General features: G+C 43.2%; 1 protein-coding gene and 2 non-coding genes across 3 annotated transcripts in view; all 3 read right to left on the bottom strand.

Annotated features, from left to right (window-relative positions):
• LOC124717051 (mitogen-activated protein kinase kinase kinase 10-like) overlaps positions 1–22296 on the bottom strand; it is a 721769-nt gene that overhangs the window by 382725 nt on the left and 316748 nt on the right. The gene's annotated exons all lie outside the window — the stretch shown is intronic.
• Positions 9391–9465, bottom strand: Trnas-cga. The gene has a single exon. It is a non-coding gene; the product is annotated as a tRNA-Ser (tRNA).
• Positions 18105–18179, bottom strand: Trnas-cga. The gene has a single exon. It is a non-coding gene; the product is annotated as a tRNA-Ser (tRNA).

The raw sequence follows: 22296 nt of genomic DNA, 5'->3' as shown, positions 1-22296 counted from the left end.
GTCAACCCTGAGGGCCCGGGTTCGATTCCCGGCTGGGTCGCAGATTTTCTCCGCTCAGTTACTGGGTGTTGTGTTGTCCTAATCATCATCATTTCCTCCCCATCGACGTGCAAGTCGCAGAAGTGGCGCCAAATCGAAAGACTTGCACCCGGCGAACGGTCTACCCGACGGGAGGCCCTAGTCACACGACATTCACAATTTTTTATTCAACTCGCTGTAACTCACAAGCTATTCAATGTACAAACATCGAACTTCGGTTCCTGGCGACGTCACCTATTTTCGGCATGGGTAAACTTTTTGCCATCGAATTTTGGTGGACGCAGATTGCGAGGGAAACATTTTCACGTACTCCAAAATGGAACTCTGTCGGAGGTGCCTAACACGAGGAAATTTTGAGTTAAATGTGAGACATGCCGATGCGTTCGCGCTTCAAAACTCAACGGTCGCTCAAATGGTTTCACTGTACATGAAATATGTGCATCGCATTTGTGGCTGCAAGTACCCTTCTGGGTAGTTCGGGCACAGTGCAAGTCTTTTTATTTGCCTCCACTTCGGCGATTTGTGCGTTCATGGTGATGAAGTGATGAAGCCAAAACACACACACACACACACACACACACACACACACACACACACACACACACACAAAAAAAAATGGTTCAAATGGCTCTGAGCACTATGGGACTTAACTTCTGAGGTCATCAGTCGCCTAGAACTTAGAACTAATTAAACCTAACTAACATAAGGACATCACACACATCCATGCCCGAGGCAGGATTCGAACCTGCGACCGTAGCGGTCACGCGGTTCCAGACTGAATCGCCTAGAACCGCACGGAAAGCTGTCAAAAGTGCTACTAGGTGTCAGCTGACTCGACTGTAGGAGTGTCTTAGCAGTACGGAATAAATGTATTAAAACTTCATGCAAGATGCAAAATTTATTCACGCATCTCAGTGTTTATGACGTCATATCTCTAACTGTGTGTCGTACAATATCGTATTATGCTTGATAATCGAGACGAACAGACTTATCGGTTTGAAAGAAAGAAGCTGATAACAAAATACGCCATCTCAGTACTGCACAATTATAATGCAATCAATGAGAGGCATTTCTTTTGTGCGATTAAGACTGAGTGCCAGAGATAAACTTTATTCGGAGTCAGTTGCTGGTAACAGACTTCACATTAATAGTGAAAACGTACGAAAATATAATTCTGATGTGTAGGTACTTAGCCCTTTCAGATCCTCTAGGTACAATTGTGTACATTAACTTTTACTGTGTCTTAGCTGCAATAGAAGTGTTTTTTTTTTCCATTCGTGAATGTTCAGCCTTCTCATCAAGCGCAAGTTCTCCCAGCTGTTGGGCATCGCTATGAAAATATCAGCAAGTCAAAGTAGCACTACGGAGCAGCTCGTGAGCACCAGAATACACGGATGTGTTAGGTTCGTTATATTTCTCTGTAGAATTGAATATTATTATCGTTTTTTTTTGCACGGTAATTATTGAATTATCATTTTGCTACTTATTACAGTACAGAATATTTCGTAGTTACTTATTTTAGTCCATAAAATGAAGCCAAGTGTACGAAGTATGTTTTGGAAACGGGCACATCTTTTGTATAAATGTTGTTGTTGTTGTTGTTGTTGTTGTTGTGGTCTTCAGTCCTGAGACTGGTTTGACGCAGCTCTCCATGCTACTCTATCGTCTGCAAGCTTCTTCATTTCCCAGTACCTACTGCAGCCACAACCTTCTGAATCTGCTTAGTGTATTCATCTCTTGGTCTCCCTCTACGATTTTTACCCTCCACGCTGCCCTCCAATACTAAACTGGCGATCCCTTGATGCCTCAGAACATGTCCTACCAACCGATCCCTTCTTCTTGTCAAGTTGTGCCACAAACTCCTCTTCTCCCCAATCCAATTCAATACCTCCTCATTAGTTATGTGATCTACCCATCTAATCTTCAGCATCCTCCTATAGCACCACATTTCGAAAGCTTCTATTCTCTTCTTGCCCAAATTATTTATCGTCCATGTATCACTTCCATACATGGCTACACTCCATACAAATACTTTCAGAAATGACTTCCTGACACTTAAATCTATACTCGATGTTAACAAATTTCTCTTCTTCAGAAATGCTTTCCTTGCCAGTGCCAGTCTACATTTTATATCCTCTCTACTTCGATCATCATCAGTTATTGTGCTCCCCAAATAGCAAAACTCCTTTACTACTTTAAGTGTCTCATTTCCTAATCTAATTCCCTCAGCATCACCCGATTTAATTCGACTACATTCCATTATCCTCGTTCTGCTTTTGTTGATGTTCATCTTATACCCTCCTTTCAAGACACTGTCCATTCCGTTCAACTGCTCTTCCAAGTCCTTTGTTGTCTCTGACAGAATTACAATGTCATCGGTGAACCTCAAAGTTTTTATTTCTTCTACCTGGATTTTAATACCTACTCCGCGCGACTGCTACGGTCGCAGGTTCGAATCCTGCCTCGGGCATGGATGTGTGTGATGTCCTTAGGTTAGTTAGGTTTAAGTAGCTCTAAGTTCTGGGGGACTGATGACCGCAGATGTTAAGTCCCATAGTGCTCAGAGCCATTTGAACCATTTGAATACCTACTCCTAATTTTTCTTTTGTTTCCTTTACTGCTTGCACAATATACAGATTGAATAACATCGGGGAGAGGCTACAACCCTGTCTCACTCCCTTCCCAACCACTGCTTCCCTTTCATGTCCCTCGACTCTTATAACTGCCATCTGGTTACTGTACAAATTGTAAGTAGCCCTTCGCTCCCTGTATTTTACCCCTGCCACCTTCAGAATTTGAAAGAGAGGATTCCAGTCAACATTGTCAAAAGCTTTCTCTAAGTTTACACAAATGCTAGAAACGTAGGTTTACCTTTCCTTAATCTATTTTCTAAGATAAGTCGTAGGGTCAGTATTGCCTCACGTGTCCCAACATTTCTACGGAATCCAAATTGATCTTCCCCAAGGTCGACTTCTACCAGTTTTTCCAGTCGTCTGTAAAGAATTCGCATTAGAATTTTGCAACCGTGACTTATTTTACTGATAGTTCGGTATTTTTCGCATCTGTCAACACCTGCTGTCTTTGGGATTGGAATTATTATATTCTTCTTGAAGTCTGAGGGTATTTCGCCTGTCTCATACATCTTGCTCACCAGATGATAGAGTTTTGTCAGGACTGGCTCTCCTAAGGCTGTCAGTAGTTCTAATGGAATGTTGTCTTCTCCCAGGGCCATGTTTCGACTCAATGCTTTCAGTGCTCTGTGAAAGTCTTCACGCAGTATCATATCTCCCTCTTCATCTTCATCTACATCCTCTTCCATTTCCAAAATATTGTCCTCAAGTACATCGCCCTTGTATAGACCCTCTATATACTCCTTCCAACTTTCTGCTTTCCCTTCTTTTCTTAGAACTGGGTTTCCATCTGAGCTCTTGATATTCATACAAATGGTTCTCTTTTCTCCAAAGGTCTCTTTAATTTTCCTGTAGGCAGTATCTATCTTCCTCCTAGTGAGATAAGCCTCTATATCCTTATAAATATTCCATCTAAAATCATTAAAAAGTCACCTAAGAGCATTACCACATGAAGCAAAATTATCTTTCCTCCAGAAGAAATTGAGGTCTGAAGCGATTAAAATCCATATATCAAACATCGAGCTTATTACGCCGGTGCATCTTATTTGTCATGACAATGGAAAAACATTCCTCGCTATCGCACGCGCCTGAAGTGACACTATCACTATTTGTAATAATTTTGTTCAAATAGCTACAATCCGCCATGCTATCCTCACGATTCGCCACGAATTACCGAGGTGAACACCTGGGTTCCTCTCGCAGGTGCCTCGGCCTCACGGTCTAGGGGCCCTCCGGTATCTTCCGGAACCCCAAAGTGAAATTCAGGCAAGGCGGAAGCCGCGCGACCGCCATCACAGGCTAAGGCGGTCGCAGAGGAAAGCAAAACGGCGAACCCAATTTCACGCACCTGTCCGGACTACAAAATGCACAATGAACCTTTCGGACAGGTATGGTCGACCATCGAGCGGAAATACTTTGCAGCTGAGGAAAACAGGCCGTTTTGCGTGGAACAGTGATTACCGACAGCGTATTTCTCTATTTCGTCTCCTTCGACAATTAGTCGTATATCAAAACAATTTATTGGGATAAGTTAGTTACTTCTGGTCGTGGCGAAGTACTACAGGCGCTCACATCCCTTCTGTAGGTCGTGTTGTTATCCTGTGTCTAATTCTGCCCAGGAAATCTCCAACAGCCTAAATTTCTATCTGAAATTCTCCCTGTATCTCGTATTCCCATTTATTCCTCATCCATTTGTACATTTTGGATCGACCTTACGTTTTTTCTCTTGTTGACAAACTTCTTTATCTTAAGTCCGTTTCCCGAAAGCGACTCTGTCAAAGTATATCACTAACGTCGATTTGCAGTAGGGTTTTCGAACATATACTGTATTCGAACGTTATTAAGTACCTCGAAGAAAACTATTTATTGACACATAGTCAGCACGGTTTCAGAAAATATCGTTCTTGCGAACACAACTAGCTCTTTATACTCATGAAGTAATACGAGCTATTGACAGGGGATGTAAAACTGATTCTATATTTTTAGATTTCCCGAAGACTTTCGACACCGTTCCTCACGAGCGTGTTCTAACCAAACTGCGTGCCTATGGAGTTGTGCGACTGGATTCCTGTCAGAAAGGTCACAGTTCGTAATAATAGACGGAAAGTCATTGAGTAAAACAGAAGTAATATCTCGAGTTCACCAAGGAAGTATCATAGGCCCTCTGTTGTTGCTGATCTATATTAACGACGTAGGAGACAATCTGAATAGCCGTCTTAGATTGTTTCCAGATGGTGCTGTCATTTACCATCTTGTAAAGTTATCAGATGACCAAAACGAATTACAAAATGATTTAGACACAAAATCTGTATGGTGCGAAAAGTGGCAATTGATCCTGAATAAAGAAAAGTGTGAAGATATTCGCATGAGTACTAAAAGAAATATGCTAAATTTCGATTACGCGATAAGTCACATAAATCTGAGAGCTCTAAATTCAACTAAATACTTAGGCATTACAATTACAAATAACCTAAATTGGAACGATCACATAGATAATATTGTGGGTAGAGCAAACCAAAAATCTGCGATTCATTGGCAGAACACTTAGAAGGTGCAACAGGTCTACTAAAGTGACTGCTTACACTACGCTTGTCCGCCCTATTCTGGAGTATTGCTGCGCGGTGTGGGATCCCCATCAGGTGGGACTGACGGATGACATCTAAAGAGTGCAAAGAAGGGCAGCTCGTTTTGTTTTATCGCGAAATAGGGGAGATAGTGTCACAGACACGAAACGTGAATTGGAGTGGCAATCATTAAAACAAAGGCGTTTTTCGTTGCGACGGGATCTTATCGTGAAATTTCAATCACCAGTTTTCTCCTCCGATTGCGAAAACATTCTGTTGGCACCCACCTACACAGGGAGAAATTATCGTCACGATAAAATAGGAGAAATAACGGCTCGTTTCTCCCGCGTGCCGTTCGAGAATGGGACGGTAGAGAGACAGATTGAAGGTGGTTCATTGAACCCTCTGCCAGGCACTTTATTGTGAATAGCACAATAATCACGTAGATGTAGACGTAACGTCGAGTGCTAGAACTGCGTGCACCTTTCGTACATGTGTGTAAGTCAGCACCAACCGCGTCGCGTGTGCGCGATTACGTCAGTGACCTGCAGATTGTACCGTGGTGGAGCTATAAATCTCCAAGTACACTGCGCACTGCACCTACGCAGAAACAAGGGGCTCTCGGAAGTTAGCCCATTCATAGAAACGGATAATCTGCTTTGGTGTCCTCTTAATTTATACTGAGTTGTTTGCTTTGTGTTCGTGACGCACTGAAAAGTTACAAAGGTCCTAGTACATTTACCTACTATTGTTCCTGCACAAGAAAGACGAAATATTTCAAAGCAAAACGGTTTATAACTTTTTCTCTATAAAAGCTTGCACTGTGTGTAAATAAGAACGTAAACAGATAAACATGTCTTAACGAAATTCATTTCAACATCGAAAAAAAAAAAAAAAAATTATATATATATATATATATATATATATATATATATGGGACCGAGCGAGGTGGCGCAGTGGTTAGACACTGGACTCGCATTCGGGAGGACGACGGTTCAATCCCGCGTCCGGCCATCCTGATTTAGGTTTTCCGTGATTTCCCTAAATCACTCCAGGCAAATGCCGGGATGGTTCCTTTCAAAGGGCACGGCCGACATCCTTCCCCGTCCTTCCCTAATCCGATGAGACCGATGACCTCGCTGTCTGGTCTCCTTCCCCGAAAACAACCAACCAACTATATATATATGGTGCATCAAAAAAAATGTACACACACTTTGAAGCATCATAGAAAATTTATTACCGTTCTACAATGTTAAATTTCTGGACATGGAAAGTTTATTGGAAAAATAAATGTACTTTGCAAATGTGATTAATGTTCAAACTGGTGGCTTTCAGCATCAATACATTTCTGAGTACGAGTCACCACTGAGTCTGTACATCGTACCAAAGTGTCCAATGAGATTTCTGCGCACACCGCCTGAATCTCATTCTAAAGTGTGTCCAGGTTACGTGGTTTACGTTTGTTCACCTCATCTTTTACGGTGCCCCATAAGAAGAAATCCAGCGGCTTGAGGTCTGGAGAGCCTGCAGGAAACGCGTTTGGTCCCTGCGTCGTATCCACTGGCCTGGCACATTGTGATCCAGCTGTGCTCGTACGTCCCTATCATAGTGCGGCGGGGTTCCATCTTGTTGTAAATAAAACTTATCATTTCCGTATAATGCACGAATGGCACGGAATATGGAGTCAGCAAGCATTTTTAGGTACGTTTCTCCAGTAACACTACCTTCAAAGCGGAAAGGCCCAATGAGTCCCCTTGCAGACAAACCACACCACACATTTCCAGCAGGCAAATTCACAGCCTTTTCAACTGTAATGTGAGGATTATCTTCAGCCCAGTACACACAATTGTGCCTATTGACAGTTCCATTGAGTTGGGATTGGGCTTCATTCGACCAAATTATGCTACCCATAAATCTCTGTTCACGTCTCACCATCTCGTGAACCCATTCACAAAATTTTAACCTTCGATCTGGATCGTCGTCACTTAGCTGTTGCACCAGCCTTGGAATGTACACACGAAACTTGCCTTTCCTCAAAATGCGTAGCACACTACTAGCACTTACATTACTCTCACGTGCCGCTTGCCTTGAATATTTTTGAGGCGAACGCTGAAACAGTTCCAAGACCGCAGATGTGGAATCATCACTTGTAGCTGTACGAGGTTGCCTGATCGACCTTTATGCACATCATGAGCTTCGAATTTGTCTCGTAGACGTGTAATTGTTAACCTTGAAGGTGGTTCTGTATCATACTCACTCCTCCACTGTCTTCGAACTGCAGCTACATTCTCAAACTTCCAGTATCACTTAATTATCTGCTCCCGCGCTTTAAAGCTCAAACGCACGTCCGCCATGTTGCAGTCACTTCCTTGCCACTGCTGTCAATTGTTGAAGAAACATAAGATTACTTTCTCACAGATATTTAACCTTGTAGAACGGGAAATAAATTGTCTATGACAGTTCAAAGTGTGTATTATACATTTTTAGACGCACCTTATTTTATATATATATATATAGAGTGTGTGTATATATATTTGACGAGAAATATTAATTTTCGGTGTTATCTGGGACGTGCCAAGGAAACAGGATACAAGGGATAAAGCAAAAATACGCTATGTAATGCGTCCTAGATATTGTTTCATGTGTTTGCAAATTTAGACACCGACAAAAAAAAAAAAAAAAAATAGCAACACCAAGAAGGATTGTGGGACATAAACGGAATGTGGTCGCCGTGTTCCTACATCTGAAAGATGATATCTGTTCAAAATTTCGCGCCAATCGCATAAGAGGATGCCATCAGATTTCCTTTTAGGGGCTCCGGAACGCCCTATACTTGCAATGTTAAAATAACGCTTATAAATTACATCTTTCCTCACAAAGTATTTGAGTTAGGAAGTTGAACTTTTTACAGATTATTTATTGGAATATGGGCTACAACTTAAAGGGATTTTACGAAATTTTAGTTCAGTTATTAAAGATGATTTTTTTTCAATTGTAATGAAAATTCACAACATTTTTTTGCAATTTTTTATTTATATATTCAAAAATATACAGTTTTTTGGAAAAAGGCGGTGTTAAATTATGCAGAAGGTACTGTGTAACATTTACTGAAAGTTTGGAAGATCCTTAGAAAACATGTAATTAGTATGAGAAAATAGAAGTTTTGGGAATCGAGCGACAAAGATTGGATTAACTTTTTAGTGCATTCCAGGTTCATAGGATGGATTATCTTCATCCTCTGCAAACTTCTCCTCCAGCTTCCTCTTGTTCCTCCTCCTGTTTACTCTTGCTTGTATTTCTAGACTCTTTACAGCCCTGTCTGCAGCCCGAAGGCATTCCTTGTCTAAAGCAAGCATCGCTCGTTGTTGTGTTCGTAGATTTTGCTACCATTTTCTTCAGTTGCAGTTACTGCAACACTGTTCCAAAAGGTGGTCATGTATGAACACTTATCACATTTCAGTTGTATTTCACTAGCAAGTCCTACGTGCTTTATTTTGGAGAGTTCCAGACCAACTTCACTACAATGAATACATCTTACACAGTTTGAAAAAATTCCTTTGAGAACCGACATATCAAATATTTCATTCACATCCGATTCGCCCATAAAACATTCATAGTTTTCACTCATTGAACCAAGCTTCTTCTGTGAAGTATTTTCTTTCCCACTTTGACTGCTATGGACAGGTGTACTTGAGAGGTTAGGTTCACTCACTTGCTTATCGTCTTTATTGTTTACAGTAATAACACATACCTTTGGCTTTCCAACATTTCTCCTTTTCTTAAAAGCCTTCAGAGGATTTCTAATAACTTTACTTTTACTCATTATTATACTTCAACAAAACAGAGACTCAAGAAACAGAATTAATTACGAATATTTTCGAGATAACGACAGAGTAAATAAACATGAAACAATCGACAATCACACCAGCGATATATACTGAACCATCACAGGTTAGCCACAATACATACTTTATCTCACATCACTAAAATGTACCTGATGAACACGGACGTTAATAACAACACCATTTGACAGCAGTTTAATAGCGCCACAGTGGGTCACGCCCATGCAGAACACATTTCAAAAAAAATTTTAAAATAGTTTTAGTCTTCGGAATTGAATAAATTATATATCAAACTTACTGGCAGATTGAAACTTTGTGCCCGACCGAGACTCGAACTCGGGACCTTTGCCTTTCGCGGGCAAGTGCTCTACCAACTGAGCTACCGAAGCACGACTCACGCCCGGTCTCACAGCTTTACTTCTGCCAGTACCTCGTCTCCTACCTTCCAAACTTTACAGAAGCTCTCCTGCGAACCTGGCAGAAGTAAAGCTGTGAGTACCGGACGTGAGTCGTGCTTCGGTAGCTCAGTTGGTAGAGCACTTGCCCGCGAACGGCAAAGGTCCCGAGTTCGAGTCTCGGTCGGGCACACAGTTTTAATCTGCCAGGAAGTTTCGTATCAGCGCACACTCCGCTGCAGAGTGAAAATCTCATTCTGGAAATTATATATCTATTAAAAGGTAATAGTCTGCAGATTCAGAAAACGCAAAAAAGTAAAAATTGAACTTTTCATGATTTTGAGCCTTTCCGGAGCCCCTTAAACATACGTTGTACCGGTCGGGCGCGTTAGCTACATCCGAAATTGGACGTGGTGAGTTAATTTTAGTCAAGAAGGCTTTCAAAGCGACGAAGACGCCATTATCAACACCTCATTGTGTTTTAACAAGGTCGTGTAATAGGGCTACGAGAAGCTGGATGTTTCTTTTGCGATATTGTAGAAAGGCTTGATATTTAGCAAGCAGTGAAGAAAACAAAAGAAAAATTCGGAGTAGGTATTAGAATCCATGGAGAAGAAATAAAAACTTTGAGGTTCGCCGATGACATTGTAATTCTGTCACAGACTGCAAACGACTTGGGAGAGCAGTTGAACGGAATGGACAGTGTCTTGAAAGGAGGATATAAGAAGAACATCAACAAAAGCAAAACGAGGATAATGGAATGTAGTCGAATTAAGTCGGGTGATGCTGAAGGAATTAGATTAGGAAATGCACTTAAAGTGGTAAAGGAGTTTTGCTATTTGGGGAGCAAAATAACTGATGATGGTTGAAGTAGAGGGGATACAAAATGTAGGCTGCCAATGGCAAGGAAAGCGTTTCTGAAGAAAAGAAATTTGTTAACATCGAGTGTAGATTTAACTGTCAGGAAGTCGTTTCTGAAAGTATTTGTATGGTGTGTAGCCATGTATGGAAGAGAAACATGGACGATAAACAGTTTGGACAAGAAGAGAATAGAAGCTTTCGAAATGTGGTGCTACAGAAGATTGCTGAAGATTAGATGGACGGATCACATAACTAATGCGGAGGTATTGAATAGAATTAGGGAGAAGAGAAGTTTGTGGCACACAAGAAGAAGGGATCGGTTGGTAGGACATGTTGAGGCATCAAGGGATCACCAATTTAGTACTGGAGGGCAGTGTGCAGGGTAAAAATCGTAGAGGGAGACCAAGAGATGAATACACTAACCAGATGGAGAAGGATGTAGGCTGCAGTAGGTACTGGGAGATGATGAAACTTGCACAGGATACATTAGCATGGAGAGCTGCATGAAACCAGTCTCAGGACTGAAGACCACAACAACAGAAACTCTTGAGAGGAGGGAAGCACCGTACATTGTTGCTGGCAGCGGTGGTCCCGAGGATGTACGGTAGCAAGAAGACCGGGCTGCGGACGGCCACGAGGCAAGAACGAGGGGGAAGACCATCATCACCTTCGGCGTACGGCATCAGATGGTTCAAATGGCTCTGAGCACTATGGGACTTAACTTCTGATGCCTTACGTCCCCTAGAACTTAGAACTACTTAAACCTAAATAACCTAAGGACATCACACACATCCATGCCCGAGGCAGGATTCGAACCTGCAACCGTAGCGGTCGCGCGGTTCCAGACTGAAGCGCCTAGAACCGCTCGGCCACTTCGGCCGTCCGTCCAAGATCTGTAAAGACCATTACCACATTGTACACCAGTTAGAACCAGACTAGCCAACACTCGCTTCTTTGGATTTGTACAGACGTTTGCTGTAGCTCTATAATACGAGGCGTCTTTTTTAAGTAAGAACCGTTTTCAAACTAAAACAGACGTGCTAAGATATCTCAATAATTTTATTTTTTCATGAAAGCCTGTACCTTAATCTACTTTTCTACATAAAGTCCATCAATATTGAGGCACTTGTCATAACGTTGTGTCATAGAAGTCTGCCGCCTTGACTTGTTAACCACTTCATCACCACTGTTTTGACTTCGTTATCGTCTTGAAGACACTGACCGCCCAGGTGTTTCTTCAAGTGCAGGAACAGATGGTAGTCACTGGGCGCAAGATCGGGGCTGTACGGAGGATGATCTAGAGTTTCCTATCGAAAAGATGTGATGAGATCTTTGGTCTGATTCGCCACATGCGGACGGGCATTGTCTTGCAGCAAAACGATGCCCTTGCTCAACTTCCATGGACTGTTGCTTTGATTTTGTTGTGATGTAGGCCACCCATGTTTCATCGCCCGTAACAATTTGGCTTAAGAAATCATCACCGTTGTTGTGGCACCGCTCAAGGAAAGTCAATGCACTGTCCAAGCGTTTGGTTTTGTGCACATCCGTCAACATTTTCGGTACCCAACGTGCGCACAATTGTCGTTAATTCAAGTGCTCGGTCACAATGCCATACAAAACACTACGAGAAACATTACGAAAGTCATCCCGCAAGGAGCAAATCGTGAAGCGTCTGTTTTCTCTAACCTTACTGTCCACTTCCTGCACCAAACTTTCGTTAACGCCCGAAGGACGCCCACTCCGTTGTTCATCATGCACATTTGTCCGGCCATCTTTAAATGCTCTCACCCAGTTTCTTACCATTCCATCGCTCATAATGTTTTCTCCGTAAACTGCACAGATATCACGATGAATATCGATCGCTTTTAGGCCTTTAGCACTAAGAAATATTACAACAGTCCGTACTTCACGGTCGGCGGAACTCACGATTATCGGAGGCATCTTAAACACCACTCACTACACAACGTAAACAAGGATGAATCCGACTGTAATGGCGTCAGTGCGTAGATTAAGGTACAGGCTTTCATGTAAAAATAAAATTGAGATATCTTAGCACGTCTTTTTTTTTAATTTCAAAACGTTACTTACTTAAAAAACACGCCTCTTACGTAGGGAAATGTCTCTTCATTCCAGGTGTTTGCACCGCTTTGGTGAGAAAACTCAATGAATTACTTAAATTAGTTTCCAATTAAAAATACAATGTTTATGTTCACCAGTTACAGTCTTATAATTATACATCTACGAGCGGAGTTACGCGGCGTGAAAAGTAATGTACACGAAGACCGTAAACAAGAAGACCAGTTGGCAAGTTCCTACTCATGAACACGGAATCTCACGATACGAGGCTTCAAAAAAACATTAAGTTTTAAGAACCTATGTAGAACAAAATTATGGCTCACTGCTGCAGATCTACTAAAGACGGAAGCAGGATAACGTTCTCTTTTAGTTTTCGGTCTTTATTACATTGTTTTCCGTGTGCCATACCAGACGTGCGTGTCACATTTACAGAAGTGAAGGTTGTCTCGTTTGCCCATTACTACACTCCTGTAGGCAACAAACAAATCTGTGTTTTGGAAATGAAGTGAAATAATGTTGTTCCACGTAACTTGGCACAGCAGTGCTGCCCGCGAGAGAAAGGCAGACAGTGAGAGAGAGGGGGGAAACACACACAGACAGGGACAGCGACAGACTTGAACCGGCCGTACGAAGTGTTCTCTACCTCTTGGTGCACAACAACGGAAACAACGCGGTAAAAGGTCAGCAACTACCTGCAACATCAGCCATGCTTCAATGTTCAAGAAAGGTAGTAGGAGCAATCCACTAAATTACAGGACCATATCTTAAACGTCGATATGCAGCACGATTCTGGAATATATATACTGTGTTCAAACATAATGAATTACCTCGAACAAAACGGTCTATTGACACACAGTCAAACATCGTTCTTGTGAAACACAACTAGCTCTTTACTCACACGAAATGTTGAGTCCTATGGTCAAGGAATTTCAAATCGATTCCGTATTTAGAGATTTCCAGACAGCTTTTGACACTGTACTACACAAGCGGCTCGCAGTGAAATTGCGTGCTTATGGAATACCGTCTCAGTTATGTGAGTGCATTCGCGATTTCCTGTCAGAGAGGTCACAATTCGTAGCCACTGACGGGAAAGTCATCGAGTAAAACAGATGTGATTTCTGGCGTCCCCTAAGGAAGTGTTATAGGCTCTTTGTTGTTCCTTATCTATATAAAGGATTTAAGAGAGAATCTTTGGTTGTTTGCAAATGATGCCGTCGTTTATCGACTAGTAAAGTCATCAGAAGAGCAAAATAAATTGCAAAAGATTTAGAAAAAATATCTCTATGGTGCAAAAATCGGAGATTGAACCTAAATAACGAAAAGTGTGAGCTGATCCGTATGAGTGCTAAAAGGAATCCGTTAAACGTCGATTACACGGTAAAGCAGACAAATCTAAGGGCCGTAAATTCAACTAAATACTTGGTAATTACAATTACGAACAACTTACATTGGAAGGAGCGCACAGAAAATGTTGGGGGGAAGGCGAACCAAAAACTGCGTTTTATTGGCAGGACACTTAGAAAATGTAACAGATCTACTAAGGAGACTGCCTACAGTACGTTTGTCCGTCCTCTTTTAGAATACTGCTGCGCGGTGTGGGATCCTTACCAGATACGACTGAAGTAGTACATCGAGAAAGTTCAAAGAAGGGCAGCACGTTTCGCATTATCGCGAAATAGGGGAGAGAATATCACTGAAATTATACAGGATTTGTGGTGGACATAATTAAAACAAAAGCGTTTTTCGTTGCGGCGCAACCTTCTCAGAAATTTCTGTCACCAAGTTTCTCTCCCGAATGTGAAAATATTTTGTTGACGCCGCCCTACACAGGGGAGACACGACGACCATAATAAAACAGGGGAAGTCACAGCTCGCACGAAAAGATAAAGATGTTCGTTTTTTTTCTTTTCTTTTCGCGCGCTGATCGAGATTGGAATAATAGAGAATTATTGTGAAGGTAGTTCGATGAACCCTCTGCGAGGCATTAAGTGTGACTTGCTGAGTATCCATGTAGATGCAGATGTAGACTGCCGTGTATCGCAGCCACACTGCAGCAATGTTGAGGGCAGCAGTATTTTAGCCGTAAATACACCCCGTTTGAACGCACTTTGCCGGTTTGACTTGCATTTGGAATGACAGCGGTTGAGACCCATGTTTACCGAGGTCTCCTTAAATAGCTACGTCAGAGTGGTTCATCTGGTAAGGCCGGCCGCGGTGGTCTCGCGGTTCTACGCGCTCAGTCCGGAACCGCGAGACTGCTACGGTCGCAGGTTCGAATCCTGCCTCGGGCATGGATGTGTGTGATGTCCTTAGGTTAGTTAGGTTTAAGTAGTTCTAAGTTCTAGGGGACTGATGACCACAGATGTCAAGTCCCATGGTGCTCAGAGCCATCTGGTAAGGACAAGCCCGATTTCCTTACTCGATTCCGCTTCCGCTCCGTCTCAGATCGCCTCATCGTCTACGGATGTTAAACCTTTATCTCCACTCTATTTATATTATCATTTAGTGCAAATTAGATGTTTGACTGAATTTACCTACAGCTTTACCAGCTTAACATAATCATCGTTATTTTTGTAACAGATAGCCTACTATGGATGGAGTCTATTCCTGTATCGACTCTATTATTTAATTCGAGCAATCGCATCAATACATGCAATTATCTCTGCAGTTTGCCAACAGTTGATTTTACAGAAGTTTCCAGGCTGATGTATTTTATTTTGTCTCTTACTCCGTAAGACACTAACAATATAAATGCAAAGTCAGCCCTGCAGAGATTTACACTTGCACATTATCTCTATATATACAGGGTGTTTCAAAAATGACCGGTATATTTGAAACGGCAATAAAAACTAAACGAGCAGCGATAGAAATACACCGTTTGTTGCAATATGCTTGGGGCAACAGTACATTTTCAGGCGGACAAACTTTCGAAATTACAGTAGTTACAATTTTCAACAACAGATGGCGCTGCGGTCTGGGAAACTCTATAGTACGATATTTTCCACATATCCACCATGCGTAGCAATAATATGGCGTAGTCTCTGAATGAAATTACCCGAAACCTTTGACAACGTGTCTGGCGGAATGGCTTCACATGCAGATGAGATGTACTGCTTCAGCTGTTCAATTGTTTCTGGATTCTGGCGGTACACCTGGTCTTTCAAGTGTCCCCACAGAAAGAAGTCGCAGGGGTTCATGTCTGGCGAATAGGGAGGCCAATCTACCCCGCCTCCTGTATGTTTCGGATAGCCCAAAGCAATCACACGATCATCGAAATATTCATTCAGGAAATTAAAGACGTCGGCCGTGCGATGTGACCGGGCACCATCTTGCATAAACCACGAGGTGTTCGCAGTGTCGTCTAAGGCAGTTTGTACCGCCACAAATTCACGAAGAATGTCCAGATAGCGTGATGCAGTAATCGTTTCGGATCTGGAAAATGGGCCAATGATTCCTTTGGAAGAAATGGCGGCCCAGACCAGTACTTTTTGAGGATGCAGGGACGATGGGACTGCAACATGGGGCTTTTCGGTTCCCCATATGCGCCAGTTCTGTTTATTGACGCAGCCGTCCAGGTAAAAATAAGCTTCGTCAGTAAACCAAATGCTGCCCACATGCATATCGCCGTCATCAATCCTGTGCACTATATCGTTAGCGAATGTCTCTGTGCAGCAATGGTAGCGGCGCTGAGGGGTTGCCGCGTTTGAATTTTGTATGGATAGAGGTGTAAACTCTGGCGCATGAGACGATACGTGGACGTTGGCGTCATTTGGACCGCAGCTGCAACACGGCGAACGGAAACCCGAGGCCGCTGTTGGATCACCTGCTGCACTAGCTGTGGTTGCCGTACGCGGTCGCCGTACCTTTCCGGCACGTTCATCCGTCACGTTCCCAGTCCGTTGAAATTTTTCAAACAGATCCTTTATTGTATCGCTTTTCGGTCCTTTGGTTACATTAAACCTCCGTTGAAAACTTCGTCTTGTTGCAACAACACTGTGTTCTAGGCGGTGGAATTCCAACGCCAGAAAAATCCTCTGTTCTAAGGAATAAACCATGTTGTCTACAGCACACTTGCACGTTGTGAACGGCACACGCTTACAGCAGAAAGACGACGTACAGAATGGCGCACCCACAGACTGCGTTGTCTTCTATATCTTTCACATCACTTGCAGCGCCATCTGTTGTTGAAAATTGTAACTACTGTAATTTCGAAAGTTTGACTGCCTGAAAATGTACTGTTGTCCCAAGCATATTGCAACAAACGGTGTATTTCTATCGCTGCTCGTTTAGTTTTTATTGCCGTTTCAAATATATCGGTCATTTTTGAAACACCCTGTACAAAAGGCATTGTCCCACCTGACTGACTCACTGATAGACTCACCATCGCCCAGCCCAAACCACTAAGGAGAGAAACTTGAAGTGGACAGGGAGTGGATCGTATACTGTAGCCATCGTTTAAGAAGGGTTTGACCGCAATTCCAGCCCTAAAGGAGTGAAATAGGAGATGAAAGGCTTTTTGAAAATATGTCGCTATTAAAGCAATTCTGAAACTAGAACTACGAAAATTGGTATCTGGTTTCTCTGTGAGAAAAAAAACACAGGTTTCAGTGCTTCTTGTAAACTTAACCACTGTGGGAGTAAAACAAATGGGTGGAAGTTTTTTTGGAAATAAATCATTATTAAACAACTACTACAGCATTTTATCGGTAGGTCTATGAAAGCTGGTATTCGACTTCTTGCTTAATTTTTAAAAAAAATACGTGTTTCGCTTTTTTTGGAAATTCAACCCCTAGGGTGGTGAAATAGGTATCAACAATTTTAAGAAAATGTTTCAATATATCAAAAATTAGTTTTAAAAGTAAATCTATAAAAACTAGTATTTCACTTCTCGGTTAGATATAAAGAAATTGGGGGTCGGAAGTTTCTACGGAAATATTACGACAAGAATGCAAAAGGCATGATTAACAAAAGCCTTGATTAGAGCTACCAGAATGGTTGGTTGGTTGGTTGGTTTGGGGAAGGAGACCAGACAGCGAGGTCATCGGTCTCATAGGATTAGGGAAGGACGGGGAAGGAAGTCGGCCGTGCCCTTTGAAAGGAACCATCCCGGCATTTGCCTGGAGCGATTTAGGGAAATCACAGAAAACCTTAATCAGGATGGCCGGACGCGGGATTGAACCGTCGTCCTCCCGAATGCGAGTCCAGTGTACCAGAATGGCTTTTTGGTCAAAAGTACATGCGGAAAAGACCATGCCCACATGGCCTTAATAACTGTGAAATGTTTAGGTGGTGTTGCAATTCGCGAACAACATAAAAAGTTGATCAAAGGGAAAAAAAATTATACAGATTATGTAGTCTACGTGAGCGAAGCAGCGAGCGCTAAGTTAATATACTACTACATGAAAGTAAAGGTCTGTTTCTTCACTACGTGTGCACATACAGCAGAACAGTACAACAGAGTAACTGTTCTCCCTCGTCTCATTTACGAGGGTAGTCAAAGCTTTAATTCAAGTTAAAGCGTTTCCATACTCACGAGATGAGCGTAGGGGAGAAGATGCGAGAATCGTGCATCGCCGTTGTACGAAGCTCATCGAGGGCGTGGTTTGCCGCTAACTTCCACCGGCCTGGCCAGAATGAGATTTTCACTCTGCAGCGGAGTGTGCGCTGAAATGAAACTTCCTGACAGATTAAAACCGTGTGCCGGACCGAGATTCGAACTCGGGACCTTTGCCTTTCGCGGGCAAGTGCTCTACCAACTGAGCTACCCAAGCACGACTGACGCCCCGTCCTCACAGCTTTACTTCTGCCAGTACCTCGTCTCCTACCTTCCAAACTTTACAGAAGCTGTCCTGCGAACCTTGCAGCACTAGCACTCCTGAAAGAAAGGATATTGCGGAGACATGGCTTAGCCACAGCCTGGGGGATGTTTCCAGAATGAGATTTTCACTCTGCAGCGGAGTGTGCGCTAATATGAAACTTCCTGGCAGATTAAAACTGTGTGCCCGACCGTGACTCGAACTCGGGACCTTGGCCTTTCGCGGGCAAGTGCTCTACCAACTGAGCTACCCAAGCACGACTGACGCCCCGTCCTCACAGCTTTACTTCTGCCATTACCTCGTCTCCTGCCTTCCAAACTTTACAGAAGCTCTCCTGCGAACCTTGCAGAACTAGCGCTCCTGAAAGAAAGGATATTGCGGAGACATGGCTTAGCCACAGCCTGGGCTGCCAGGAAGTTTCATATCAGCGCACACTCCGCTGCAGAGTGAAAATCTCATTCTGGAAACATTCCCCAGGCTGTGGCTAAGCCATGTCTCCGCAATATCCTTTCTTTCAGGAGTGCTAGTCCTGCAAGGTTCGCAGGAGAGCTTCTGTAAAGTTTGGAAGGTGGGAGACGAGATACTGGCAGAAGTAAAGCTGTGATGACGGGGCGTGAGTCGTGCTTGGGTAGCTCAGTTGGTAGAGCTCTTGTCCGCGAAAGGCAAAGGTCCCGAGTTCGAATCTCGGTCCGGCACACAGTTTTAATCTGTCAGGAAGTTTCTTTCCACAGGCCTGTTATGAAATGTCGAGTGTGTACCCGTGCCGTGTGGGTGATTGTGGTGAGCGGTTGAACGGTGTAGGGTTGCGTTTGCGTTGTCGTGGATGAAGGGAGGAGAAAGGGTGAAACCCAGTGTCAGCACATAACTTAATTCTCTTAATGTCCCCATCCGACGGGCGGATCTCCACCAACAGTGTACGTTTTCTCACTCCGTGAGAAGCTGCGGAGAGGTTTGGAATTTAAACCGGAACTCTGGTGGGAAGACGAGCAATTATGAATTTCACCCCCACAACTGCTCCTCCCGTTACCAGACAAAACAGTGACAGTTAAAATTTCATCCAGCGCCAGGATTCAAACCGGCTTACTTCCGAGTCGAGCGCCACACCCACGCGTTGGTGGGCGAGAGTGTCAAGTTACGTGGTCAATTATTCTTGTTTGTTTGCAGTCTGATGCCTTCAGTCCTGGTACACACTGAAGTCTCCAGGCCGCAGAGGAGCCACTACAAAACGTCACAGCGCACTGACAAAGCGGAATTTCGCCCGGTAATCCATTTATCTACACCTACATGGATACTCTGCAAATCTCATTTAAGTATCTGGCAGGGGGTTCATCGAACCACCTTCACCATTCTCTATTACTCCAGCCTCGTATAGCGCACGGAAAGACTGAACACCTATATCTTTCCGTACGAGCTCTGATTTCCCTTGTTTTATCGTGGTGTTCGTTCCGTCCTATGTACGTCGGTGTCAACAAAATATTTTCGCATTCGGAGGAGCAAGTTGGTGATTGGAATTTCGTGAGAAGACTCCGTCGAAACGAAAAATAACTTTCTTTTAATGATATCCAGCTCAAATCCTGTATCATGTCAGTGACACACTCTCCCATATTTCGCGATAATACGAAACGTGCTGCCTTTCTTTGAACTTTTTAGATGTACTCTATAAGTCTTACCTAGTAATGATCCCACACCGCGCAGCAGTATTCTAAAAGAGAACGGACAAGAGTAGTTTAGGCAGTCTCCTTAGTAGGTCTGTTACATTTTCTAAGTGTCCTGCCAATAAAACTTAGTCTTTGGTTAGCCTTTCCCACAACATTTTCTGTGTGTTCCTTCCAATCTAAGATGTTCGTAATTGTAATACCTAGGTATTCAGTTGAATTTACGGCTTCTAGATTAGACTGATTTATCGTGTAACCGAAGTTTAACGAGTTACTTTTAGCACTAATGTGGATGACCTCACACTTTTAGTTATTTAGGGTCAACTGCCACTTTTCGCAACATTCAGATATCTTTTATAAATCGTTTTGCAGTTGGTTTTGATCATCTGTAAAGAACCGAAGACTGTTGCTCAGACTGTCTCCCAAATCGTTTATATAGGTAAGGAACAGCAATGGGCCTATAACACTACCTTGGGGAACGCCAGAAATCAGTTTTACTCGATGACTTTCCGCCAATTACTACGAACTGTGACCTCTCTGACAGGAAATCACAAATCCAATCACATAACTGATACGGTATTCCATAAGCATGCAGTTTCACTATGAGCCGCTTGTGTGGTACAGTGTCAAAAGTCTTCCGTAAATCCAGAAATACGGAATCGATCTCAAATTCCTAGTCAATACCACTAAACGCTTCATGTGAATAAAGAGCTAGTTGTGTTTCATAGGAACGATAATTCTAAACCCATGTTGACTGTGTGTCAATAGACCGTTTTCTTCGAGGTAATTCATCATGTTCTAACACATTATACGTTCCTGAATCCTGCTGTACATCGACGTTAATTATATGGGCCTGTAATTAAGTGGATTACTCCTACTACCTTTCTTGAATACTGGTGTGGCCTGTGCAACTTTCCAGTCTTTGGGTTCGGATCTTTCGTCAAGCGAACGGTTGTATTCTCAGCGCAATCCAGTTGACTTCTGTTGGCTTCCTTAGCAGCGTACGATGGCACCGTCGCATACGGCTTTCACTGTCTACCAAACAAGCAAAAAGATGAAATACGTAACTTAACGTCTTCGATGCGATAATTAGAACTTTATGACTATCCCGTGGTATAAGAAGCTTTCCATAATTCTGCTTCGGACGGACATTTAGTTACTCTCTGTGAAGTGCAGCTGGATTTCCACACGTCCAGTGCTCCGTACACTGGTGCGTGTGGCAGTTTTACGTGGCAGCCGCGCAGTCAGCGCCGGTGTGGACTGGTTGGCGTTTCGCGACCTATAGCGGTCCCCTAGCAGTGGCAGCGTGTTTACCGCGGCGGGCTGGACGCCAGTTACGCAAGAGGCGCGGCCGAGCTTTCTCCCGGACCTGCGCCGGCTCTGATCTCGACACACGCGGGAGGCGGCGGCCGTGCGTACCGCACCGACAACACGCTACTCCCGTCCTCACTCAGCCCTCTAGTTTGTTGCCCTTTTGTTTCATGAACATAAAAACACCCGTAACTTTGAGACAATTTCTGCAAACGCACTATTAACAACCAGCGGCGCAACAAAACTAGTCACTCAGCCTTTGGTACTACACTGAAACAATATGTGCACCAACTACAAGTTTCATATTGCACAAAAACTGTAGTGACCGTCATGTTCTCCATTTATAATGAAACCCTCGTCTTAACCCCAAAATATTAATTTTACTTCTTCTTTACGCGATTTATATTTCGCCACTGTCAAAGCATCACAATATTCTACATCTACATACATACTTCGCAACCCACCATACGGTGCGTGGCGGAGAGTACCTCGTACCACAACTAGCATCTTCTCTCCCTGTTCCACTCCCAAACAGAACGAGGGAAAAATGACTGCCTATATGCCTCTGTACGAGCCCCAATTTCTCTTATTTTATCTTTGTGGTCTTTCCGCGAAATGTAAGTCGGCGGCAGTAAAACTGTACTGCAGTCAGCCTCAAATGCTGGTTCTCTAAATTTCCTCAGTAGCGATTCACGAAAAGAACGCCTCCTTTCCTCCTGAGACCCCCACCCGAGTTCCTGAAGCATTTCCGTAACACTCGTGCGATGGTCGAACCTACCAGTAACAAATCTAGCAGTCCACCTCTGAATTGCTTCTATGTCCTCCCTCAATCCGACCTGATAGGGATCCCAAACGCTCGAGCAGTACTCAAGAATAGGTCGTATTATTGTTTTGCAAGCGGTCTCCTTTACAGATGAACCACATCTTCCCAAAATTCTACCAATGAACCGAAGACGACTATCCGCCTTCCCCACAACTGCCATTACATGCTTGTCCCACTTCATATCGCTCTGAAATGTTACGCCCAAATATCTAATCGACGTGACTGTGTCAAGCGCTACACTACTAATGGAGTACTCAAACATTACAGGATTCTTTTTCCTATTC

Source organism: Schistocerca piceifrons, chromosome 9, assembly GCF_021461385.2.
Source record: "Schistocerca piceifrons isolate TAMUIC-IGC-003096 chromosome 9, iqSchPice1.1, whole genome shotgun sequence".
NCBI classification, from domain to species: domain Eukaryota; kingdom Metazoa; phylum Arthropoda; class Insecta; order Orthoptera; family Acrididae; genus Schistocerca; species Schistocerca piceifrons.
The sequence above is the reverse complement of the archived record's forward strand: the minus strand, read 5'-3'. Positions and strand labels throughout refer to the sequence as shown.